The sequence below is a fragment of the Sturnus vulgaris genome, chromosome 1 (assembly GCF_052056855.1).
Source record: "Sturnus vulgaris isolate bStuVul1 chromosome 1, bStuVul1.hap1, whole genome shotgun sequence".
Classification (NCBI taxonomy): Eukaryota; Metazoa; Chordata; class Aves; order Passeriformes; family Sturnidae; genus Sturnus; species Sturnus vulgaris.
This window is the reverse complement of record NC_142243.1, coordinates 74012842-74038345: the sequence shown is the minus strand read 5'-3', so window position 1 is coordinate 74038345 and position 25504 is coordinate 74012842. Positions and strand designations below refer to the sequence as shown.

Sequence of the window (25504 nt, the reverse complement as noted above, 5' to 3'; positions counted from 1 at the left end):
CAGTAACTTTACCAGCTGTTCAAGTCACTTTATCCTGTGTTGTGAATCAAGACACCAAATTCAATATCTGCAATGAAAATAAAAAGGTCTTTCTATCCTCTTACCTATATTCTGCATCTTAGAATCAAAACTATCCTTGTGTTGACATTTCTTAAGGTTGTCTCTGCATTTCATTGCTGACATTTAATGAAACCTCTTTGGATTTGTGGAAATTCTCTAGTCAACATTGCATTACTGCTTATTAGGACAAGTAGCAGGTAATATGGATAGATAATGCATCCAAACTGTGGTGGAATAGGTGCTTGAAAACAGGCTAGTCATGTTTCAGCCTTTAGAGATTCTACCTTAATTTATGGGTGCCAAGGATAGGATTAGTCAAGATTTGCCATTTTAACAGCATTTCCAGGAAACCTTTATTGCCACGAAGAATAGAGCGTGACACAAATGTCCTTCATGTGACAAACTGAAGAACCTCTTATTGTGATGGAGAGGTCTATAAACTTTGGTGATCTTAGCTTGCAGCCATTCTGTCCTCTTTTCTGATGATGCATATGCTGTATTTAATAAAGTAGTACCTAGAAACACTGAATAGTGTTCTGGATCTCATTGTGCTGGATACTGTACAGAAAGTAAAAAAACAACAAACCCCAACACCAGCAGGTAATAAATTGAAACCTCAAAGTATCTTTCAGCTGCTGATTGATAGACTGCTAGAATTCTGGTTTGTCACCTTCCATTTTTATACTTTCTATAGGAGACATTCTAGCAAGAAATTCACAGTTTTCTTTTAAAGAAACTTGATCCGTGGAGTTTCTGATGGGTGGTGCAGTTCCTGTTGGATCCTGTCAAATTTGTGGGTGCAAAACACCTTCGTCAGTTAAATCCTTGCTGACTAGGTCTTCTCCATTTTTTCCCTTGCCATCTGGAAAGTGCTGTGCATGATGCTCAGTCACAAGAAAAAGCACTTTTTTTCTCTAACACTTGGCAGGGAGCTGGCAGCAAGAAACTTTTGTTGCCAGAATCTGTGTTCTCTGTGGGGGTGGCTCAGATGGCACTGAATAAACGCAGAGACTTAAAAATGAAAAGTATTTATGATAATTTTTATTGACAGCAAGTAACTAACCCTGCCTCTAGGGGAAATAAACAAATTAGCTTTAAGAACAGGAAAATGGGCTTCTCTGAATGGCCCCTAGACTTTGTTTTTATGAAGAGATTAATTTGCCCATTCCACAGCAATTCTTCTTCAGCATACATAATGCCTGATTCTTAGGAATCAAGACTTTATGACAAAAGGAATATCCCTATTCATTCGATATATTTTTTTTAATTCCTTGGTTGCATTAGATGGGGGATAAAGTCTTGGAGCAATAGACAAAGAGATCGTAGGTGTCTATAGTTTTAATCAATTTCAATAGATAGTTGGAAAAGAGGGACTCCTATTGATGCCTAATTCCTGCTAGGATGCTTCGTTTCTTCCCATAAAAGTGAAGGACTAGCATTAATGATCAATCTCTCAGCCATAGTCAGTCTCGCCATAGCCCACTGACCAGTCAGCTTGTGCAGCTCCAGATTGGATGGAACATGCACTGCTGCTTGTGCAGGCTAACAGATGAGCACTGGGAAGGGAACAGAGGGGTTCTGGGATTGCCAAGGAAAGCTGTTTTAAGTGGGGGGTGTGGGTTATACATCTGCAGGAGACTCGGCTACATCAGTTGTGTTGCTCATAGAACAGCTCATTGACCTTATGCCTATTAGTTCCCTAATTCTCCACCCGCTTCTGTGAGGGCTCTGGGAACAATAGGGAGAATATCAACCTAGTGAATCACTGTTGACTGTGTCTACCACATTTCCCTTATTTGGGCAGCCATTTTTGCTCAGGTATGCTGAACATCCATAAAATGGCCAGGTACTAAGCTCTCAGACACTCAGACAGGTGCCTTAAAAGATGTTCTGGAGAATTAGTCCAAGGTTCATGAACTAGATTTTTAAATAAATCTAAAGAATTTGGATGTGGGACTTGGGACCAAACTTCCTTGGGCTTTTTTAATCTCTAAAGGCAAGATATTCAAATAAACTTGACCAAATTAGGATAATTAGAGTCCTTCATCTTACCCCTGCAGCATATCTATTATACTTGTCTGGTGAGTCTACTATTCAACCGCGTCAGGGATGTTTGTTAATTTAGTGGGAATAAAGGATATCATCGGTATCTATGCTAAGAAGATTGTGTTTACCATCAACATACCCAGTAGATGTGCAGATATTAGCCTGATGTGAAATTATAGTCAGACTTCATTTTCCACTTGGCCAGTTCATAAAGCCATGTCTTACAGGCCCTTGTGACTGCATTTGGCATGGGGTCAGAGATTTCAAGATGTGCTGGTGTTTGTTTACAATGTGTGTTTGGGATAACATACTAAAGAGAAGCATAATTTGTGCTTCAGTTTACTTATAGACTTCTAGCTTTTACATGCCCTTTAGGTGCAACTGTTCTCTTGGGTACCATGAAGCTTTACCTTTTACTGATATATTTGGGACAAAATCCTGTGTCAGGTGATGCAGCATTGCCAGACAGCTGTCACAGTTGAAGAACTGGGTAAACTTGGATTCCTTTGATTTTTTTGTTGTTTCCTAATAGCCTTAAGAACCCTAGAGCCTGCAGTTCACTGGAGCATTATTTTTATCTCTTTCTGCAGCAGGACTTGCAGAAGAAAGAGGACTGCTTATTTTCTTCATTTGTCATTGTTATTTCCACATCTGACTGACGGAGGAGGAATACACAGTTAAGTGCTAAATTGGAGAAAACCCAACAGCCAAACCAAATCCGTCAAAACCCCCTCAATTCTATTCTCCATGTTTGTCTTTGGAGGAGTATATGAATGAACTACATTGTTGACTTTCCAGTCAGCAATTTTTAGGTGGATTATATTTGAGAAGGCTTTTGGAAGATACACTTCTATTTTGTTTAATTGTTTATGTCATTCTCATTTTGTTTGTCTGGTGCCAACAACTCATCCAGATCCAAGAAGAGGCTAATAAACAAATCCTGACTAATCTGTGGCAAAAGCTCTAAGATGAGCAAAAGCCAAAGAATTCTTGAAACTATTAGAAGTGTTTAACTGTGCTTTCAACACCTTTTTCAATTGAGAAAATCAGCTGAGAAGATTTATATGATGGCCTGTGAGAAATTATGATATTAGTAGTTTGTAACTGACTACGTAGCTTTTTTTGAGGAGGAAAAGACAGGACCTGACCTAACTGCCCATCTCTGAATATTTGCCATGGGGGTATTATATGAAGCACAGAGGCATTATATGGATGTTTTTTCCATCCCCAAAAAGGTGTTTTTATCATCAGTGGCATGGTTACTCACAGGTATTGAAGTGATATTTTGGAACATCATCTAAAGATAAATAATCTATCAGGTTAATGAAAAGGTTGAGGGTTTAAAACCTCTCTGCTGCCTTGAAATGTCATCTTGCAAGACAGCTATGCCCTTTATGTTATTTGTCTCCTTAATGCTGCTTTAGATTTGCAAAGATTTGGTAACAAAAAGCATCACTTGAGTTTCAGGAGCGAACTCTTCTCTCCCGTTTTATTTGTTGCTACTGCCCCATTTCTTCATGAGAGATCATTAGGTTTGTAAACCAGATTGCTTCTGGTGTAATGATACAGTTACACCAGGAAGAGATTTGGGACATTTTAACTGTACTCAGTCGCATGAGGCATGCAAAGACAGCCTTCCCACGCAGAGCATTTGCACAATGCTTTCCTGGAATTTGGGGATGAAACACATCTTGCCTGTTGTGCTTCAGGCATTTCACCCAATGAGACAGAGCCCTGCCTGCTCGATCACATTAGATGGATTAGATCAGCAGTGACAGTCCTTCAGCTGTATTGCTGGGGCTTTGTCTTCATCTTCTACCTGCTGACCATCATCCCAGACAAGTTATTGGTATGGGTGTACTTTTACTTGGCCCACATAAAATACTTTAATATTTTTTGAACAGCTGGTATGCTTTTAAATAGAACATTTGAGGATGTGCCAGGAAAAATCAATTTAGAGGGTGTCTGAAAAGGATTGTGAAGAAAATTCCTGAAATGCAATGGCTGCTGATAACTTGTGATGACAGTTATCACTGTTGCTGTGATCAATTTTTATGTGGTTCATTAGGCTGAATGGATCCAATCAGTTTTCCCCCGAGGTATGTCGCCCAGGATTCCTTTTACTGACCCTTATTTTCCCTGGGTTGAACCAGGTTGCTGAAGGACTGCTGTGTCCCCTTGCTTTCGTCCTTAATGCATGCAATGCTAGCTCAGTTTGAATAGAAGTGTGTGGGGGGGAATTATTCCCTTCTCTCCTTGGTGTGGAACTCATCTTGGAAGCTCTGTAGAGGTTTTGCCTGTTTGTTGTTGAGGACACAGAGGAACTAAACAGTTGCTATTTATCAACTGCTTAAATCGGGACTGATCTGCAACATAAATGAGGATGAAGGATCTTAATTTTTCCAAGAAGTGGAGCACTACAGTTATTTTCGTGGTTTGTTTTTTTTTTTTTTCTTCATTGCACCTATTCTGAGCTCTGGGAAGCCATGCTGTGGGGGATTTCTTTTCCATTGTATTCTCTCCCTGAGTTTTTTAAACACATGCCTCTATTCCAAATAATCTAGTAAAGGGAATTTAATCTTCCTGGCTACTCCTGAAGTCAAGTTCTATCTCTGCCCTTTTGTAGTCAGATGCTGAAACAAAATCTATTCAGAGGCTGCCAGGGAAGTGTTCCATTTTAGGTGTACTTGGGGGAAATTATTGTCTAGAAAAGAAATAAATGGGTCATGGGTCTAGAACACATTCAACCCTCTTAATATGTTTCACTTATCTGAGTTATGTGAAAGCAGGTGAGAGAATCACAATGCAATCTGCTGACAAATAGAGGTGATGAATGATGAGGTGTTTATTTATCCAAGACCTGATTTATTTATTTGCTTGCTCAATCCCTGTAGAAGATATATTTTTGTGATAAATTCAGCTTAAACCTTCCGAGGCAACTCCTTTGGTCAGTATCCATTGGATTTCTGGTGGTCACCATTATTTTTTACCCCCTTGTTAAAATCAATGGAATGTCATTGGCCCCAAGGAACTATTTTGTTTGGGGTTTTTTGTTTCTTTATTTGGGTTTGTTTTTTTTTCTCCACTAGGTTTTGGCAATGAAAATAATACAGATTACTACATCTCAGTGTTTTATTTTATCAGGTCCATGGTTCCTACTTGTCTGCATAGCCCTCTTGTTAATGTGTGTATCTGGTTTGGTCAGACAGAATCCCTATCCTTTATATAAACTACACTTTCTCTCTAATAGAGTATTATTTTTGCTTATAAAAGGCATGCAGTCACACAGTTTATACTGGGCTTCATGCTTCACTTCCTAGGATTCTCATCTCTTTCTTCCCAGTGAAGCTATGAATTTGTTTGCTTTTTGGTTAGTTAGGCTTAAAACTCTGAAACTCATAAAATTCTGTTTATACAGGCCTATCTTTGGTTTTGCTTTTTGTTTTAGGAAACAAAAGAGCTGTAAGTACCCATTGCAAACTGTAAAAAGCACAGGAATACTTCTGCTATCCTCGAAAGAGGAGGTACTCTTTCTTGAAGTGATTTGACATTTAATGATCTAGTGTCCAGCTGGATCATTAAATAGATCATTCAATATGATGAGGTTTAAGTGGATTTGCTTCTTGTGATATTTGGTCAAGCTTTTGAGGGAAGATTCCATTTGAAAAGGTTCTCAACTAAACTATGGTTAGCAGGTGTACATATGAGTCTGAGCTGCAGTCTAGAGCCCTGAAAGATGTTGCTAATGAATATTAACAGCTTCATTTGAAAAAGTACATTTAATTGCAGTCATACTCAGTGGGGGAAGAAACAGCCTACCTAATATTTATTAATTAAAAGCACGTGCTGGAAGGATTCATGCCTCAGTCATGAAAGAAAATGCACAAGAAAAATAAGTAGAGGGAAAGAACAGCAAGTAGTCATCTTAACATAGGCTGCATTAAAATCTTGGTGTACAAGAGGTACACATTAACATTGCACAGCTGTTTTTTTAAGACCCTAAGTCTTGACTTTACCAGCTGAAAATTCTTACTTGTTTTTAACATCAAGAATTACAGTAAAAAGTTTGCTTGTATTTTGAGGTAGAAAAGAGAAACAAAAATGGTATAATGTGACATTAGAATGATATTCCCATGCAGCTTATCCAGGGTAACTCCATATCCTGGCCTTTGCTGTCACATGCATCTCATCTCCTGGTAGTGCTTGACTGGTGATCTACATCTCCACCTTTTGTCCACCACTGCCTGGCTCCCCATGCTGGGCTCTGATCAGCTGGCTGCGATCTTTCTTCTTCCCCTGTGTTTGGTGTAACATATTCCTTCCCAGCTAACCTGATTCTGGTCAGGCCTTTTTTCTTTACTGCGTTCCAACTCCAGTCTCTTTGTCCAGATGCTCTCAATTTCCCTTTCTCTCACTCTTCTGCTATTTGTTTTCTTCCCCTATAGTTTGTTTTATTTGGGTGCTTCCTGCTCTCCCTTTGTTCTTGTCCAAAAGCTGCTTCTTCCAAAAATTGCCTGGCAATGAGCAGCTGCTAACATGGATAATGGAGGATGCTGGGTTGGATGCAATGCCTATCCATGTTCCAAGGTAATCCTCTTTCAGCTACAAAGAAAGAGGAAAAAGAATCATCTGTATTTTATGATGAAAGATTTTCAGTTGTTCTTTGTGACAGTGTCATGATTAGTCTGAACACAGTAGGGGTCCATTAGGTTGGAAGATGCTTGATGAAATTGCACCTGAATAATATATTTATTTAGTGTGTTCAGCTAGCAGCTTTGCTAAAAATACAGGAAAGATAGAAGTCAAAATTAATTATGTAGAGCACAGTAAATCTTCTCTTACTCAACACCTCCATAGCCTAAATATGGCTCCCTTTTTAGGATTCAGCGTGGGCTTATTGTAGAGCTTAATAGCTGAGTTACCCAATCATAATGAGCCACTGTGTGCAAGAGTTGAGCATGATAAAGCACTCCTAATGCGTCTACAATGCAAGGCATTTTAATTCTGACATGAGTGCTGCAGGAAGACACGACACTCTTCCACACAAACACATGGACAGACTTAGGTGGGTGGTAGTGCTGCTGGTGGAATAAAACTCCTCCCAAGTGGTGAAGTTTCTCTCACTGGTCCTAAATATAATATCTCAGAAACCTAACTTGTATTTGTGTGGCTTTATAAAAGTGCCAGTCTTTAGTTATATTAGAAAATATAATCACAGAATATTCTGAGTTGGAAGGAACCCGGAAGGATGATTGAGCCCAACTCTTAAGTGAATGGCCCATACAGGGACAGAACCCATATCCTTGGCACCATTAGCACCATGCTCCAACCAACAGAGCTAACCTCAGGGTCATGATAAATACATTTTTATGCCCTTAGCAAAATACACAATTCCTTCTAGGGCCTCTCAGTGAAGAAAGTGTTTCTGTTCTGCTTATGAGCTAAGAACTGTAAACTTGCAACGTGAGTCAATTCTCCAGAGTAAGTACTAAGGCACCTGTTTAATTTTTGTCATGCAGCAAGGCTTCTCAGTTTTCAGTGTTGTGAGATCACTCTTGACTCCAGAACTGTTTAGCTGTCTTACCTCACTCTGGCCCCTTTATGTTTGTGAGGATCCTACTTTGACCAAGTGCTTTCCAGTTCCCTCTTCCCAGGAAGAGCAGACATCTGTAACACAGCTCTACCTTCTTTCTATATCTCTGGTCCACATCTCCTCTGGTACTCCTTTTGTGTCTTCTTTTCCTACCCAATTGTTATCCTTCTGAGTCTCGGGCATTGGAGACAGACAATGTAATACCAGGAAAAACTCCTAGGAAAGTGGGATCAGGACCTCATTCCCCCAGGTGTACAAACCCAGAATAAACCCTGTTACTGTTCAATAGGGCTGGTCTAGGCTATGAGATGTATTTCTTCTTTAGTCATCACTTCAACATCCATTGTTAGCAATCTGGATAAAGAGAGAGAGACATGGAGGAAGCTCAGGAGTGAAGAACTGACGTAGTTTCCCAAATCATGTGGTTGTGACAAACCTGTTGGGTTGTTTAGACTGAGGCTGACAGAAGTGAGAACTGAAAGGGTGCTGGGAAGAATAGACACAGATCATTGTCTGTCTGGGTGCAGCTGTTGGCACCATCCCTGGTTCTAGCAGTGACTTTTCCATTTCTTTGCTTTCTGTGCACCTGTTTACCTTCTCTCACAATTTTTTTCTGCCCATCCATAAATTTAGTGGTTGTTCTGGGGAAGGAGAGATATATATTCTTTGACTTCTGAGCCTCTCAGGTTAGATCAGGGCTCTGTCCATCACTTCTGGTGTTTGTTTGCCCTGTCATAGCACTTCTTGAGCAACATGGAAATGCCTATACACTTGTAAAGGTCTTTTTTCCCTGCCTCACAGTTTATAGCACAAAATGGGGGTACAAGGGGATGTAAAAGGAATGGTGGTAATCGCCCATCATGGCGAGCTTGCTGGAGGGAGGGACTGTGACCCAGGCCATGCAGAATGAAAGTTGTGTCTCCTCGTATGAGGGAACCCTCCTGGGCAGCAGGAGGCTGACATGACTACAGGTGTATCCCTCAGTAAATTTAATTCTGCATTCATCAGTTCAGTGCTGTTTACATGCATGGCAAATATGTTCCTTCAGGAGGTGGGGGGGAAAAATCCATGTTTACTGATAAAGAAGCACAGGACATTGTTGGCACAATGATTTCTGAATCTATTTAGGACTCCTCTCATGCACGATTGTAATAAGATAGTGGGAAGATAGTAATTTTGCACTTGGTAGAAAAACATATTGTAGAGCTTAATGAAATTTCATTGTGCACTCTTAATTGAATTCAGCAAGGAAGACCTTTACAAAGCAAATATAGCTATTACTCTAATTAGAGTTTCAGCTAGTATACTGAAATTATATTTGTATATCAATATATCAGACAAATATTTGTACGAGATAGGCATTTCAATGAATACGCAGCTGAAATGAACAAATTAATTTCTTTGATTATAAGGGCCTTGTGTCCTACAGGTGTACTTTGCAGTTAATTTTCCAGTGTGAATGCTTAAATTAGGCTGTTAAGTCCACAGTTAATCTGAAATAATTGGCTTTTCATTTTTTCTCCAAGTGATCTGTGCAGTGGGAGAACTGAGAGTATTGCTTGTTGACTCTGCCTGATTTTCCTGAGGACTGTGCTAGTGAGTCTGTGTCACTGGGTCTGTGCAGAGTATGCTGAGAGCCTCTTGGAATGGGGTGTTGCCTGATGTATTAATCTTTCTGGAAAAGATGAAGCTGAGTTCACAGCATGACAGGCTCTGTTACCCTGTTCTTCTGACTATCCAGCTTGTGAAATAAATTTTTTCTTCTTTGAAGTAAGCATGATGCTGTTAGATGTTCCTGTAGTTCCTAGATGGGGCCAGGATAATAAGGCTGAGACCTGAATGCTCAAAAGCATTCCAGGATTTGCTGCCTTGGCTGTGGTGTATCTTTTCACCCATCTCAGCTACTACTGGACAGCTTTCAGTGGGCACGAATACAAGGAAAAATAATCATACACAGTCAGACACAGGTCTTCACTTGGTTGTTGTGCTCACCTCTGTGGAGCATACTAAGAACTTCAGTGAGACTGGAGTGAGTTTTTTCCAGGCCCATTCAGACCTGTGGCAAAGCTCCCAGTGGAGCGCAAGATGAGGAACAGAATCACCTTGAGTGCAATCCAGACCTTTTTTCTTATGGTGCTTCAGAGCCCTGTATAGTAATTAAGGACAGTTACACTCTTCAGGATGAGATCCAAAACTGACAGCAGGCTCTGAATATGCCAGGTACCAGCTAAAAGAAATCCTGAGAACAAGAGATGTCTGAAACATTACCATCCTCTTGGGCTAGTGCATGAGACACCATACTCAGATCAAACATATCTCCATACACCCACCTGATATGCTGAAGAAATAGGTCTGGGGGCCTGAAGTCTCTCCTGCTGATGGGTATTCACAGTTTTGGTCTGAAATTGCTGAACGAGACTCATCTCTCTCTCTTACAGAGCTCTTCTGGTCAAATTTTTCTCATTTTTTATATAACACCATAGTGGCTAGACATCATCTAAGATCTGTCAGATCCAAGTCCAGTTTCTTACTTTGCTTGAGGTGTTCTTACTGTTGTCTCCCATCTTCAAGGGAAATGTGGGAACATTCTGCACTGTTCCTGCAAAAAAACTATTCCACTAGTCAGGCAATAATTCAAGGGAGACATTGAGGGTATGTGGTGAAGTTTGTGTAGCCTCCTGGTTAAGGAATTCACACAGGATGGAATATAGGATTTTGATCCCAGTTTCCAGGACTGTTCATGTACTTTAATGTAAACTTGGGAGCAGGGGCTACCCTGCCCTACTACCTGCCCTACTCAGGGCTCACCTTCTCAAGAAAGTAAATTCATTCCAAGTCCCACCTTTGATACCCAAATACATTATCAGAGCTCTAGCAGTTTTGGAGTTCAAAGATTTTTTACAAAGCTCTGGATCTTCCCTGTACCTCTGGCAGGTGTACCTCCTAGAAATTAATGGATTCTATCTTTGAACAGAAAGACTACCTAAATTTTTCTACCAAACTCGAACTTAATTTTGAATCTTTCTTTTAGTTCTTTGTGAAGTCGTTCACCTCAGTGGGCATTGACTGCTATGTTGAACTTTAGTTAACTTATGGCAGTTCTCATGGATCCTCCATCATGATTCATAGTACCATAGTCTTTCTTTTGTGTCTGGCAAGTAGTTGGCAAATTCTACCCAGTTATGGCATAAAAAACCTAAATGCTTTAGTTAAGCTAGGAAGATTTTGGGATCCACAACTGCTTGTTACTTAAGTTACTGCCATCACAGTACACTGGATAGGGCTGTGTAAAGGACCTGATCACAGTCTTGGATACAAACTGGGATGAAAGTAAGTAAAGACAGGAATGAAAAGATGAATGTGAATGAAGATATCTGTATGGGAACCTAAAAGCAACAAGCTATGCTGGGACTTCTATTCCTTTTGCATCATGACAGCTTATTTTTTATGTCTGCTGTGAAAGGTTAGAGATATAATTTTCAGGAGTGATGAAAATACAGGAGTTTCTCTGTGTGATGAGACTCTTGCAGCAGTGTTACAGGTAGCAGTTGTTTGAGTTATCACTGTAATAACTCTTTGTTCTGGTGTACATTATAGAAAACAGAGATGGCAACAAAGAAAATGTACACTAGCCATGTGATTTTTTTTATGAGTTCTAACACCACAGAATGCTAAAAATAAAAGGCAATGTCAAAATAAATTCATCTGTTGGTTTTCTTGGTACTTTCATTTCAGCATGTGAAACAAAAGGTAATATCAGCAGAAACAGAGTCACTGTTGTGGTAGGGATATAGTTCTGTAGTCATAAATGCTTTGAAGGCTCTTCATGTTGTTTCTTGAGAAAAAAATTACTGCTGTTGGAAAAAAGGGGATGGAAATATTTTTCTAGTCTTATATTTTGTTGCTTTCATAAAAGCCTACATTTTGACTTGAGGATATGGACCTGTAAATGGAGTAAACTACTGCCATTATTAAAAACACCTTCCTGGAAAGAATTCAGAGATGTTCAAGCCTATTCTTTTTTTCTCCCTGGCACAGTATTCTAATTAACTCTCAACCATTTCTTGAGTAATGTTTTTAAGGTCACTAGCTTGGCTGGGTATTTGGTAATAAAAATTACATGCCATGTCTGCAATAGGACCACTAATTTAAAATAGCCATTTGATTCAAACTGACCTGTTTGCCAGCATAACTAATGAAGTGTCACTTTAATATTTAAAGTGCTGTTCTTTCAAGGTAATTGCTATTTACTGGTAATTCTTCTTCATTTGATGGTTTATTAGGTACCTATAGGAATTTAAATTGGGCAACTGAAAAACTGTAATTGTCTAACTAGTGTAATTCTTTGCTATAAATAAGCCTGGACACCTGCTTAAGGAAGGTTTTCTGTTACTGTTTTCAAGGAAGTTTTTCATTTCTGTTTTTTTATACCATAAAAGAATGGGGAAGGTTGATCTGGAGAAGATATTTTACCTATTAATAAGATATTAGGGAAGAGCCAGCAGAAGGTGCTGACATCCAAAGGAATGCAGGGACTTGTTTTGGCTAATTCTGCACCCACCCACATGGGCGTCAACATTCCACCTAAACGTGGCAGGACTTTGCCTCTCCTTGTGGCAGGGGGATAGATCTGGGGAAGGAGATAGCGGGAAAACAGCCAGGAAAGAATTGACCTTAAAAGTAATTCCAGAAAAAGCATTAAACTGGTGTTCTTTTAGGGAAACAAACAAAAATATTTGGAAAAAAACAAGTAGCTGGTAAAATAAGTACATTGTTTGCTTGTTCCTTTTCTGTTCTAGCTTGTTACTGAATATCTTCTTTTGTCCTCTAGGCATCATAAGGCTTTATTTTGTTCACAGAATATAGCTATATAAATTAACTTTCTGGTTAAAAAGATGGGGAGTTTTGTCCTCCACAATCTGATAAATGCATTAGAAAGGAGACAGGAAACAGCTCTTTCTGCAAAACTCCTGCTCATTTTTGTTGATACTTGCCTCTTAACAAAAGCGCTTTCTGAGTGGGCATTACAGGTTACAGTGTTATTAACCTTTTCTTTCTTCCTGCTTGAAGCTAGTTCTTTTTCGTTAAAGCTCAAGTCCTCAGCTCAGTGTTCTTTAATAACTTTTAGGATTGTTTCTATGACACATGTTTTGTTGTTAGCCTTTACCAGTAATAGTTGTTGAACAATGTTTAGATTACATGACCCTAAAAGAAAGAGTTCTTGTATCTGCCTTCATGTTTTCTTGGTATAATGTGAGTTCTTCAATTATCAGTGAATTTGTCATTTTCGTATCTGTAGATTGGGAGCTAAGAGCCAAAGCAGCCAATGTTTCATTAGTTTACATAGATTTTTTTCATAAAGTGAGTATCACTATTTCCCAAGATTAGGAGATTATTTGGCTTTGCCATCTTAATTTTAAAAGGAAAAAAGTTGGAAGCAGATCCTGACAGAGAAATGCCATACCTGATACCTTAGGTTTAGCCAATATAAAGTCCACCAAAAAGGAAATACTTAGAATGTGCAGAGTTGGGTGACTCTATCTTTCAGTAGGTTTACCAGTACTTCTTTTCTGCTAGAATTTAAAGTTAAAAAAGATAGCAATAGCGTTTCCTCCTCCACAGATCCAGCACATTAGGTTTGATTTGTGGTTTGTCCACACTTGGGCAATGGGGATCACTGAAATGTCTGTCTGCACCTGAATTCCAGTCCAGTGGTGTATCCAGTGGGTGGTGTGAAGATGCTATGTCATTTGCTCCTAGGTGCATCACCCTGTGGAGATTTGCCAGATGACTTCATCATCCCACTCAATCTTGCTACTGTATTCTACACTTTTGCAGCATGGAGACAGCACAATATCCTGGAGATCTGTGTGTGCATTAATGAAGTGTCTGCCCACAGTTTTTAACGCAGGGTTAGTAACAATCATTACCAGCATAATGCACTATTTAAATGGCCTGTGCGGTCTAACGTAGCTATATACCTGCATAAACCACAAATTATTTTGCATTGGTTGCTATACTTTGTGCAAGCATTTAATGAAAAGCACTGTTGTAATACATCAAATACTCTCTTATAATTTTTGTGACTGAAGAACTTAGTTCTTCATAGCTGTGTTACTGTTTTGGTCCACAAGCTTCATGAGTTAATGTTGACACAATTTGATCTACAACAGATCCAAGAAAGGCCCTGACAATGTTCCTTTGAGGTCAGGCCCAGGAGAGGACTGAAACAGAATTCAAATTTTCTGCTGAGGCCTGTTATTGTTTCAGATCCAGTACTGGAAAGCGGATGTTCTTACTGAAAAGTGCTGTTCTCAAAAGCACAGATGAAACTCCCCTAGGAAGATTGGTAGTCGCTGCCTCTGGGCATGTGCATACGTGAACAAGTATGTGTGTTTGTGTACATGTTCATGCATGCATGTGAACACACGCTTTTGTGTGATGGGTCTTGTGTTGATTCACAGCAAAAGCTGTGCACTACAGCTACCTACAGGTTTTCCAAACGTAGAAGCTTTTCTGTGTGCTAATTGAAAACTCAGCGTTAAGAATTGAAAAATAGTCTCTTTGTATTATTAAACTGTTTTTCCCCCTCTTCCACATTCCCCTACTTCAGGGAAACCCTCTTTCAGAGTAAGAGGGAACCAGGGATGTAAAGTGTACTGTTGTGAAAGAAGCCCATGGTATCCAAAACTGTTGTGGCGTTTGTTTTTTCTCCTGTCATGGCATGAGCTCACAAATGCCATTCTGAGCTCTTCTTCATTGACTTATCTTATTTTATGTGGAGAGTCAATAGGAAACCTTGTGAAAGCTTAAATAAATACATACATTCAAACTGAAACTAAGCTGGCTTCCAACAGTCAGGGCTCCCATTATCTCATCTTGTTTCAGTCAAAACGCTGGTATGAAGCAATCCAGTGGTATCAGAGTAAACATCATTGCATACAAATTTATAAATACTCTGCCTTGCCCACAACAGTTTTGTGCTTGTATAAGGAGCTTCCCTGCTTTGAATGGATACTGTGTCTTGGAGTACTGAGTAGGTGCCATTGCTCTTTTGTAAGTGGTTTTATCAGCTGTGTAAGCAGCTTACAGGGAGAAGGTACTGTCAATCTTGGGTGATTTTATGTCTGTGTTCAGAGAAAGCAAAGTTGAAGGGTATTCACTGTGGTGACAAATCCTAACATGGAGAGCTACTGGAAGGTGGTTTACAGGAGCATGTTTGTCTCATGATGAACAAGTGGCAGAGATTGTCCCTCTCTTGGGAGGGAGGGAGTTCATGAAGGAAATTTGTCTTTAGTCTTCCTTTTTCTCTTACTTGGGGCTTTGTAGCATTTCTTAATGCCTTCCCTTTGTGTAATCTCATGTGTCAGAGGTCTGTGCAATCTTCTCTCACAACATGGAAGACTGGCACAGCTGCATTCCTGCAACATTTAGCTTCTGGTAAGTGGAAAGCAGAGATGTGGAAGGCCAACAGGAGACTGCATGAGGGATCTGCAGAGCATGGAGGCTGGTGTCAATGGATTTCTTGACAGTAGCTTCTAAGGAAAATTTGTGCTCTGGGGCTCATCCACTGGAGTCTCAATACATGCTGGAAGAAGAGAGGATATGGGCAGCACTTGCTGTATGTTTGGTGTTGGAAATTCTACTGTGAAGCAGCTGCTGCCTTCTAACTACTGTCAGGTCCTGAGCTTCCCTTCTCTATTTCAGAGGGAAGGAAAGGTTCCATATGTATTGGTAAACCCTTGTGTAATTGTACTTTTCTCTCACCTAAGCACCTGGGCCCTTTTTCACAGGATTTCCATGCTTTGATTTCTCACCATTCCTCACACTTAAAGGAGTCAGCTGTGTATCTCAGATGTTCAGCCAGTCTTTGGCTCCTGCCACCTCCCTCTAATCCTGCTCAGAAAACAGTGATTTTAAATGTCAGCTCCAGTTCCCCCTACTCAATTTCAAATTAACTGAGCTTAAAAGATTTTGATGTTTTTTGGCTTGTACACATGGCACCATCTCCCAAACCTGTGACACAGGCAAGTTTTCATTGCAGTGTTTGCTCACAGCAGGAGCATGTGAAAGGAGCGCGTTTGGAGAATGACTAGACATCAAAGTGGTTTGTACATGAGCTGTCCTGAGAAGTGTAATGCTTATCCTGGAAGATGGAAGAAGTGTTTATGTTATGCTAATGGTCTCAGTTCACATTTAGTTTCCTCTCTACCACAGTTAATAGAAATACAGATGAGAAACCTGTCTTATGTAGATACAGATTTGTTGATCTCTCTCTGCTTAATTACAGTAAAGAGAAGTTAGGAGTATCTGTGATTGTTGTTCCTGCCTAGTTGCACTCTGTCATCTCCTAGAGAACTACATTTTTGCAACTCTAGAGAGAAAAGGCTTTTTTTCTTTTCTTTACCCCTATGGGCTTGCCTAGGAAGATACCCATCTTTAATATGAAGCTTTGAAGCATTATTATGGTAATGTCAGGTAACTGCTCTTCAACGTAGATTGACAGCTAGCTATTAAATAAGGGTAGGGAAGAATGTGGCATCTGTGTAGTGAATGATGCATGTGGTTATTTTAAAATGTTTTTTTTATAAGCAGAGACACGGCAATTGCAGGTTTTCTTTGCCTTTTTGATTTCAGAGTCTTTTGCCAAACCACAAGTAAAAGCAACACTCAGATCAAACTGCAGTCTCAAAATATTTTCCCCACCCTGATTCAAGCACAAAGGATTTAATTTCTAATCAATTACAAAATGGGCTACTGGAACACAGTATCTTTTCCATGTACCCATTTGAGCCTCAGAAACAAGCAAAAATGTACTGGTTTCTAAAGTCACTCAATTTCTGACCAGTTTTCACTAGGGTTTAAATTGACTGGTACCAGACAGCTGTAATGGATTCATTTTCAATAACTAGCTGAGCTCTGAATTGCTACTAGTTGGCACCAGCAAAGATACCATGATGAGCTCACAGAGCTCAGTACATGTGCTCCTCTTCACAGTCGAAATGACATGTTCTGCCAACCCAAAGAAAATTGCCAGCAGCAAAAAATAACATATTCCTCTATGCCATGGGTTTTGGGGCTAGCATATTTTTTTTCATGCCTGGTTAATATACTTTAATATACCTTTTTTTTCCCTATCTTATTACTTATTCTTCTTGCTTATATTTTCTTAATATACTTATTTTATCCTTTTTTTTTTTTCATGTAGGAAAGTATGACAAAGAATAGGACTGGATCATGGAAATAGTGGCCACCTGCAGACAGAATACTAAAATTGAGATAGCGTTGTTAGTGACATACTTCTCTCCTTCGATTCCAGAAGACTCCAGAAGAGCCATTTACTGCTCACATAGCACTTGCATAGCCTTGTGTAAGTCTTCTAAGCAGAGGGATGTAAATTCTGTACTCATTATTTGGCTAAGAAAATTGTGAACTCCTGAACCTTTTCCCTTGCAATTTTAACAGAACTTGACCTAAATACAAAAGTTGAAACCTGCATTAACTTTTTCTTCTCTATTGTTGAGGTCAAGAAAGGGAAGGCAAATATATCAGACTGACTGCTTGTTCTTGCAGCTTGTCCAGCCTGACAGGCTGGTGGGAATGCCCGTCGGTCTCCCACCCAGCTTGCCGGTTCCTTGGGGCAAATTATGAAGTGGGTCTAACGTGGTGTAACTTGCATTCCAACCAGCGAGCAATTGCTTACTAAAGTACTCCTGAAGTTGTTTGTTGAGTTTTCCTTGTTTGCAGCAACTTTAGCAAAGCTTGTAAAGTCTCCTTTCAACTCTGTAAGTCATACCATTTCAGGTTCCACTGAAGAACTAAGTAGGTATGAAAGCAACCTCAAGGGAGTCTCCCTTGATTTATAGAGCAGGGTTTGTTAGAGCATGGGAGTATAATGAAATATCACTGCATGTGTTCACTGCCGAGTCTGATTCAAGAGAATGACTCCTGAGAGATGTCAGGCCCATTGCAGACAAGTCTTCTTTGCAGAGGTTTCTTTGATTTTATTGGCAGTGCCCATGGATGCGGCACATTCAAACACTTAGAGATCCAAAGACAAGGCGTGTGTTGAGAGGTTTTTAAAAAAAAAGATCAGAGAATTGGCTTGAGGGTATTTTCCCCCTCAGGAATAGAAGATAAATATGACCATGATTAAAAAGCCATTATGAAGAAGACAGTAATCAATCTTTAGCTGTGTTCACTGAGAAGAGAAGAGATTGACTTTGTTAGCAACAGATTTAATTGACATTAGCTATTAGGAGAAGTAGTCATCTACTGAGAGATGCATAAGCATTGCAACAGGCTGCTTGCACAAGCAGTTGGTGCTCTCCCTCATGAGAGAATTTAAGGGGCAAGTTAGATAAACCTTTGCTTGGAAGGTCTAGGAGTACTTGTTTCTTTTTCTGAAACTTCCTCAGTTTTGTTTTGGTCTGGTATTCCTGTGGGCTTCAGCTTTAACCCTGTAACTTCTGAAAAGGAATCATCAACGTATGCCAATAGAAAATTGCCTGAATAAATACCATTAACACAGCAAGGCATTTAAAAGACCTCCCATGAATCCTCACCCTTGTATGGTGAAAAGCATATCAATGCGTACCCACAATGCTTAGAATGCTTCCAAAGTTTATTGGAAAATAAAGCAACGATGGTATCTAATCTCTTAACCCTAACAGAGAATCTGTTCCTCTGCCTCAGATTGCAGGCATACCATGAAGCGCTGAGATTGGCATGAGCAGAGCACATTTTTATTTGAGGGGAACGTAAATCCTAAGTATCTTGTTTGTGTATAATTATTCTTGCCCTGAGGTTGCAGCATCTTGTGCACACAGCTGCATTGTGAACATTTTTCCAAGTTTATTTAGCAGTGAGTGCAAGTACTTTACATGTCAGAGCTGGGAACGCTCCTGTTTCAGCTGACTCCACTCCTTTGGGGTGTTGTAGAGCTCTTAGGTGACTAAGCGAGAGGTGGTTGCACAAGCCTGGAGAGACAGGGAGCTTATTTAATCACATTAGGGAAAGAGAGAGTAGGCGCCTGGGAGCAGACAGAACTAATCAGCAGGGAGAAGCGAGAGTGAGCCAGTGTGTCTTAGGGAAAGGCCCCAGAGGTCAGTGGATTGGCAAAGTCAGTGCACCTTCAACAGAGGATTTCTATGCACTTTCTCCATTCACATACGTCCATACTTAAGAACCTAGCTAAGGGCCTCAACTCCTCTCAACACACGGCAGCTAATGGGCTAAAACTGTATTCCAACAGGACACTTTCTTTCTTGTTTTCTTTTGCTACACACCCACCTCAATTTTAAAGAGATCAGCAAATATATTGGTAGCAGCAGCCTGTCATTTGATCAACAAAGCATCTCAGTGGTTTCCTGTCCTCTTTACATTGTTTTGTTCTTGTTAAATGGTGCAGAGGGCAAAGCAAACCTGCTCTGTGATAGCAATGCCACCTGGAAACAGAGATCTCAGCAGTAGCATAGGGATTTTTGAGGCTCTCTAGCCTTGGTTTTACTGAAGATACAATGGGCACGCTGAGGGGCTAGGGTGTTACTTTATAGAATCAACCTGTACTGTCTGCTTTGTGGAAGCAGACACAAGGTAAAGAGGCAATCTCTGATTCTGACTAAGTGCTTGAAACTGAGTACATCTGAAATGCCTATATGTATATTGTAGAATCATCTAGGTAGTCACATGTTATGGCCCTTTCAGCTTTTGCTATTTTTTTTTATATTTCCAGGAGTAATATTTTTTGTAGTAAGTGGTAAATTAATTTTATTCGTCATTCGGCACTTTTATAATTTGTTATTAATGGAAGGACATAATATGGCCATTGCTATATACCTGTAGACCAGGTCAATATGCAGGCAAAGATGTCAGTACAGAGCACAGGAACGTGAACACAAGGAAGAAATTCCAGTTGTATGTATGCACGCATCTTTAGCAATCCTTCTGGTTATAGTTTGTACTCCTCTCTGTCTTCAGTCAGCTTTGAGACATAACCTATACCTGAACTCCATCTTTCACTCTCTTTTCAGTGGAGAGCTTTGAGGGAATATATTTTTCTGTGTCTGCATGAGTATAGCATGTGTCACTTCTTGACCTCCAACCTGCAGGCAGTCCAGGAATAGTGTAATTAATTTAGACTTGTTTGGGAAAAAATTAGATAATAGTTTGATTTTATGAGGTGGCTGATCTGTTGGATGATGTCAGCATGCCATGAGGCCAGCCACATAAGCAAGATCCCATGTTCCAATATGGCTTTGGAAATAGAGGGAGTGGTCAGACCTGTGTTGGAAACCATGTTTTTAGAGCAGGTATGAAACTGACTCACGCAGGGAATTAAAAAAGCTGAAATTCAGAATCTGACTTGTGGCTCATTTCGAACAGCAGCAGCTCCTTGTAAAAAAGAAATAGGCATGGCTATGGCAGCAACAGGCCTCTAACATGCAACTCTTGAAAGTCCCAACACAGTTTTCTGCAGCTGACATTATTAGAAAATCCATTTTTGTTGCTTTTCTTCAGGGTGGCAGAAGGACCAAGGAGTTAATGGTATAAAACAACTGTCATAAACATTCAAACTAGATGAATCTCCATGTCAGGTTTTATTGCAGCCTTGCAATTTGGGCTAGGTTCTCTGAACTCTGCTAACCTTGGCAGATCTACAGGGAAAGCCTGCAAAATCCTTGAGTTCAAAGCAGGCAAAATATATGACACCTTTTGAAAGTTTGGCTTTGAGTGTTGAGTTTATTTGAATTTACGTTAACTAAAGCCAATAAAAAATGGCTCGCATGAGCTCCCGTAAGGTGAAATTCCAGCAGAGAGAATGAGTAGACAACCTGCTTGCCAAATGCAGTTATTTTTATTTGTGTTAAAGGAAGAAAGTTGATAGAGTTTGAATACTTTTAAATTTGATTTAAAGTAGGAATAAGGAAGATTGTATCTTAAGGATATTATGTAAAAAAATCCCTCTGGGAAGATAGCCTAATCAACCTGGACTGTATCTATTAGGTCACAACACAAGAGTTGTCTTTCTGGGTAGTTTGTATTTCATTTTGCTAATACTTAGGGATACTGAGGAAGACAAGTACCGAGGCACAGACTGAAATATGAATAGCTAGTACCTATATTAAAAAAAAAAAAAAAAAAGTAGATTAAATAGAAATAAAATCTGTCCAAAATTCATTGCAGTTTGCTGTGGCAGAATCAATTTCACACTTAAATGAAGGGTTAAGGATTTACTAGAAAATAAATGAGCTTGAATAGTCAAGAGCAGGGGTAGAAAGAGATTCTTAGGTCCAGAATTAAAAGTTCGGGTACCTTGGGGGGGGGGGGGGGGGTAGAAGGATTCCTTTTTAAAAGTATTTTTAGTCAAAATTCTGTCAAAGAACAATAAATGAAGATAACTACTGAGATGCAACAGAGATGGCAAAACAATTGTGGAGATAGCTAAGATGGTTGCTGGTTGAGGAGATGTTTCACATAGATTTTTTTGATATGACACATCATTGAGCATATGTTTTACCTGGAAATGGTGGGAGGAGTTCAAGTGAGTAAGGACATGACAAAGGAGGTTGGGCAGGGGGCTTTGTGTGTGTTTGTATGTCTGGAAACAGCTACTGAAGGAGAAGGTGAGGAAGGGAAGGAATAGCTGGAGTGCAGCTATTGGAGCATACCTGGCTTGTGAAAGACTGGAGTAAACAGTTTCATGTTACTGTAAGCCTTTAATGAGGTAAATAAGAAGAGATAATGAGTTAAATAACCAACCTAATAGAGCCAAAGATATTCTGGGGAAGCCTGATTGCTGAGGAAGTGTGGTATATCTGCCAATGACCTCAAGAACTGGATTTGGTAGATACCGATCTTGCTTGTTAGAAGTCTGTCATTATGGGAGGCTTTGACTTGCTGGATTATATAGGGGAACAAATACCTAAATTCAGACATTTCTGAAAGCAATAACCAGCAGAGTTCCTTACCAGTCACTGAAACAGCAAGAAGCAATACTTTTTTAGATCTGACATTAAGTTGTAGAATGAAGTAGAAAATAACCTTGCTTTGAGGGATTTCAATTTCAATTAAAATGAAGAGTAAACAAGTACAGATCTATAGCTTAACTTTTCAGCTCCAGATGGATGCCATATCTTGTGAAGTGAAAAACGTGGAGGAAAAGTTATCAGATATGACTGAATAAGGAGTAGAAAAAGAACAGGTCAGCAAAGAACGCCATGTGCAAGAGGTCAGGATATATATGGGTAAAATGAGAATTGGCATGAGACAAGCTGAGTTTTACTCCGCAAAAAAATTTAAAACAAATAGCAAAAGGTCCTTCAGCTGCATAAGTAAAAAGGAAACAAAAGTGGTTTGTCACAGCCCAACGATTTATCAGATACTTTGTTTCTGTTTCAGTCAGGATGCTGATTCTGAATACTCAGGCACGGCAGGTTTTTGGTTTTGAAAACTTGGAAATCAAAATGGCTTCCACCAAAGTGGGAGAAACAGCTCGAGTCAAATATTGGAGAATGGCTGGATCATTGTCATGATGGTATCTGGAAGGAGCTGACCCATATATTTGCAGGCTCAAGAATACTATTTTCAGGGAGACTTAACAGAGGAAAAAAGACCCTGTTCAGCTGCAGAATGTGAGTCTGTCTTTGACAAACAGTCAAGGACAGCCCTGCTGGAGTGCAGGCTATTCGTAGGAACTGTTCTACTCTTTTAAAAGTAAGAATAGGACATAAGGTAGCAGAAAAAGGAAAGAAAATGCAGGAGGCCAGATCAAGCATGATCTAGGTAAATCTAGTCACTGATAAAAGCACTGGTGTTTCTAGTCATGGAAATGCAGTCCTCCTTGCCTAGCTCCTAGTGGGGTGTAGTATGTGAAACTGAGAGACATGCTGAGTAATGCCAGTACAATTGTGACTAATAGGTAACCTAAAGGGCAGATTTCAGTGAAAAGAGACCTTTCTGACTGGAGGGAAGTTGTTAGTGAAAGCTCTTCCTAATGATTGATTTTGGGACCAGTCTTCTGTGCTAATTTTACTAGAGACTCTTGCCTAGAAAAAGGAGGTGTGCTAGTGAAACTAGATGCAACAGAATTGGGAGGTAATTATAGAAGAACTAAATAACTGGAGAACAAAAGGCATAAAATTAAAGACACAGAGAGAAATAAGTTTGAGATTAGTTAAAATAAGTACAAGTAAATGCAAGGCCCTTGATAAAAGATTTTTGTCTGTAACTGTGGTGTTCACCAGTATGGAGCAGCTGAAGAGGAAGAAAATGCTGCTACAAATGAACATCTCCAGTGCCCTGTATGTGTCAGTGAAAGCCATCCAGGAGCATGGCAAGCAGGTTATTTTCAATTTGGGCAGGTATAAATGTTGCTATGCTATGTTATGCTATGTTATCCAGTCTGAATCCTAGGGTGGGATACAAGCTGAGGGATTTCTTTAATGACAGGCATTTCTGACTTGTGTTCAAATATGAATGCAGCCATTTGCATGCATTACTCACCCTGTTCCTTCTCCTTTGTTGCTGATCCTGGGATTTAGAAGAGCACAGACCTGTCCAATGTTTCTTAATCCAAAATTTGGTATAGACTGTCATTGGCAGGCTGTATTTTTAAGAAGCCTGCTTTGAAATGTCAGATCTTATCCTAATTGAACCTGTTATGGGATTTGTCAGACCAATTCACTCGGGATGTCTTGGCATGAGATGTACCATTGTTGCCAATGGAGAGGAGTTCCTTGGGCTCCAGCTAGAGACAGATAAAGATAAGTCAGCTTTTAGTACTGTAGTCATTCCTCTTCTCTGCTGTCCTTTCTCCTTCATAGGACATCTCTTTTTTCCTTTCCATTACTAGCTGTCAAGATACTATGAGAGACTGATAGTATCTAGAGTTTATATTTTCAGTGTCTCATCACATTTTGAGATACTGGAATAGAAATTCTTTCTACCTCTATCTCTCTAACTGCTGGCTGCATAGACCCTCTTCATGGGCTAAAACACTGCTTTATACTTGGAAATTTAAGAGATCAGTTGCAAAATCAGATTCTGCCACATGCTGGGAACTAGCTTCCATTTGTACCCCTCTTCCCTTGGACGTGGATGATGTGGAGCATGGCAAATCTGGTCAAGGCTCTGCAAAGATCTACCTCACTGCTGGTTTTCATTTTTCGTTTAGATGAGCCATTGATTATGTTCACCACAAATATTCTGTGTTTGAGCAAGAGTGGTTTCTTCAACAGGAAGATGAAAGGGATCAAGCATGGCTTGTGGTGCTGTATAACTTACTGCCACAAAAGGCCTGTGATGGAAGGGGAGAATTCTGAGTTAATTTCTGATCTCCTTGTGTTTTGAGAGAGGAGGGACATTTTCTGCATTGGTAGATGGCTGAGTTGGCTCCTGAAAATGTCTGTCACTTCCTCGGTGTTCAGTAGCAGGCCTGTTTGTTCCCAGTCTGACCAGCTGCCATTGCATGCTGAGCAGGTACAGCTGAGAGGAATGCAGAGGATTTCAGTTGTTTGAGAAGAGGTGGGTGGGGGCCTTCAGAGTCCGTGAATTCATTAAAATTCCATGTTGAGTTGCAGTGTAAATGCGTGGGCCTTAATATGCAGGGCTCCAACAGGTAAATACTCGAATCTTGGATACAAGACCTAGCAAGTTTTTACCTGCCCTTCATCCAAAAAGCTCACCAAGTACTCTATACCCACCCAAAAGGCAGTGCTCACCGCTACCTGAATATAATGCAAACTGATAGATGCAAGCCCAGATTAGGGGCAGCAATTCACCTTTAGATGGATATCTGCCACAAAAGCGTGTGTTATTTACACTGAAGAAAGCTCAGAAGAAGTCAGACACTCTTTACGTTGCTGTTCTCTTTGAACACATGTTACATTGCTGACAGCATCTATTTGTGCTGTGCATTGTATAAACCACTCTCAGTACCTCGAGGTGCTCTCTTACACCCTGAAAGTCACAAAGCCTCCACTGGGCAAGTAATCTCATGGATCAGAAGCCCAGAGAATAAGGCCAAAAGCTGCCTGCAGGTGCCCTGCCTTTGCACACTCCATTTGAACCCTGAGAGATAATTTTTCCCTTTTTGGGAGCAGTCTGTGTGCTGCGATCCTCTCATACCAGAGTTGCTAACTTTGCTCACAGCGATTTCACCATAGACTTGACTCTGCAGCCGCTGAGCCCAGGGCAGGGCTTCTTGCAGCAGGCATGGGATGAGGGAGCCACGGCGCTCTCTGTCCTGTCTCATCATCCAGATGCAGCACAGTATCTTGGAACTCAGTTTGCTCTTCCCACCTGAAAAGATGTGAATGTCCTGAACCCCCACAAAAAAACGACTAGGTACCCTCAGGAGCTGTGGTGCTCATCTGCAGCTGCAGGTTCTGCAGCTTGTGGAGTATCTGGAGGGCTTGTTCTCAGCGTTCCTCTTTTTCAGTTACTTGCTTCTTTCAGTGGACAAATCAACTGAGGGATGTGAAACAGCACAGCTTTAGATCTCTTTTATTTATTTCTCTCTTTAAAAATAAAATGTTAAAAGAGAGCTGTGGTCCCAGGACAAAAAAATTCTCTGCTGTAACAAGGGAATGAAAACATCTGCATGGAAAGAAAACACTGAAAGTAGAGAACTGTGTTATTCTTTGGAGAGAATGTTGGGATTAAGGTTTAAAAAAACTTTTTTCTTTTTAAGGCATCCAGTTTTTACAGGTTTCAGTTACTTCAGGGATCAGATATTTAAAAGATATTTTCTTGATCTGACTCTCTTTCAGGACCTGACTATTTTGAAAGACTTCCTGCACATAC

At 40.1% G+C, this 25504-nt stretch overlaps 1 long non-coding RNA gene across 1 annotated transcript in view; it reads left to right on the top strand.

Annotated features, from left to right (window-relative positions):
* LOC106850783 (uncharacterized) overlaps positions 1-25504 on the top strand; it is a 173681-nt gene that overhangs the window by 41076 nt on the left and 107101 nt on the right. The window contains exons 5-6 of the long non-coding RNA XR_015805489.1: positions 13460-13611; positions 16908-17069. This is a non-coding gene — a long non-coding RNA (uncharacterized LOC106850783). The remainder of the gene's footprint in view (positions 1-13459; positions 13612-16907; positions 17070-25504) is intronic.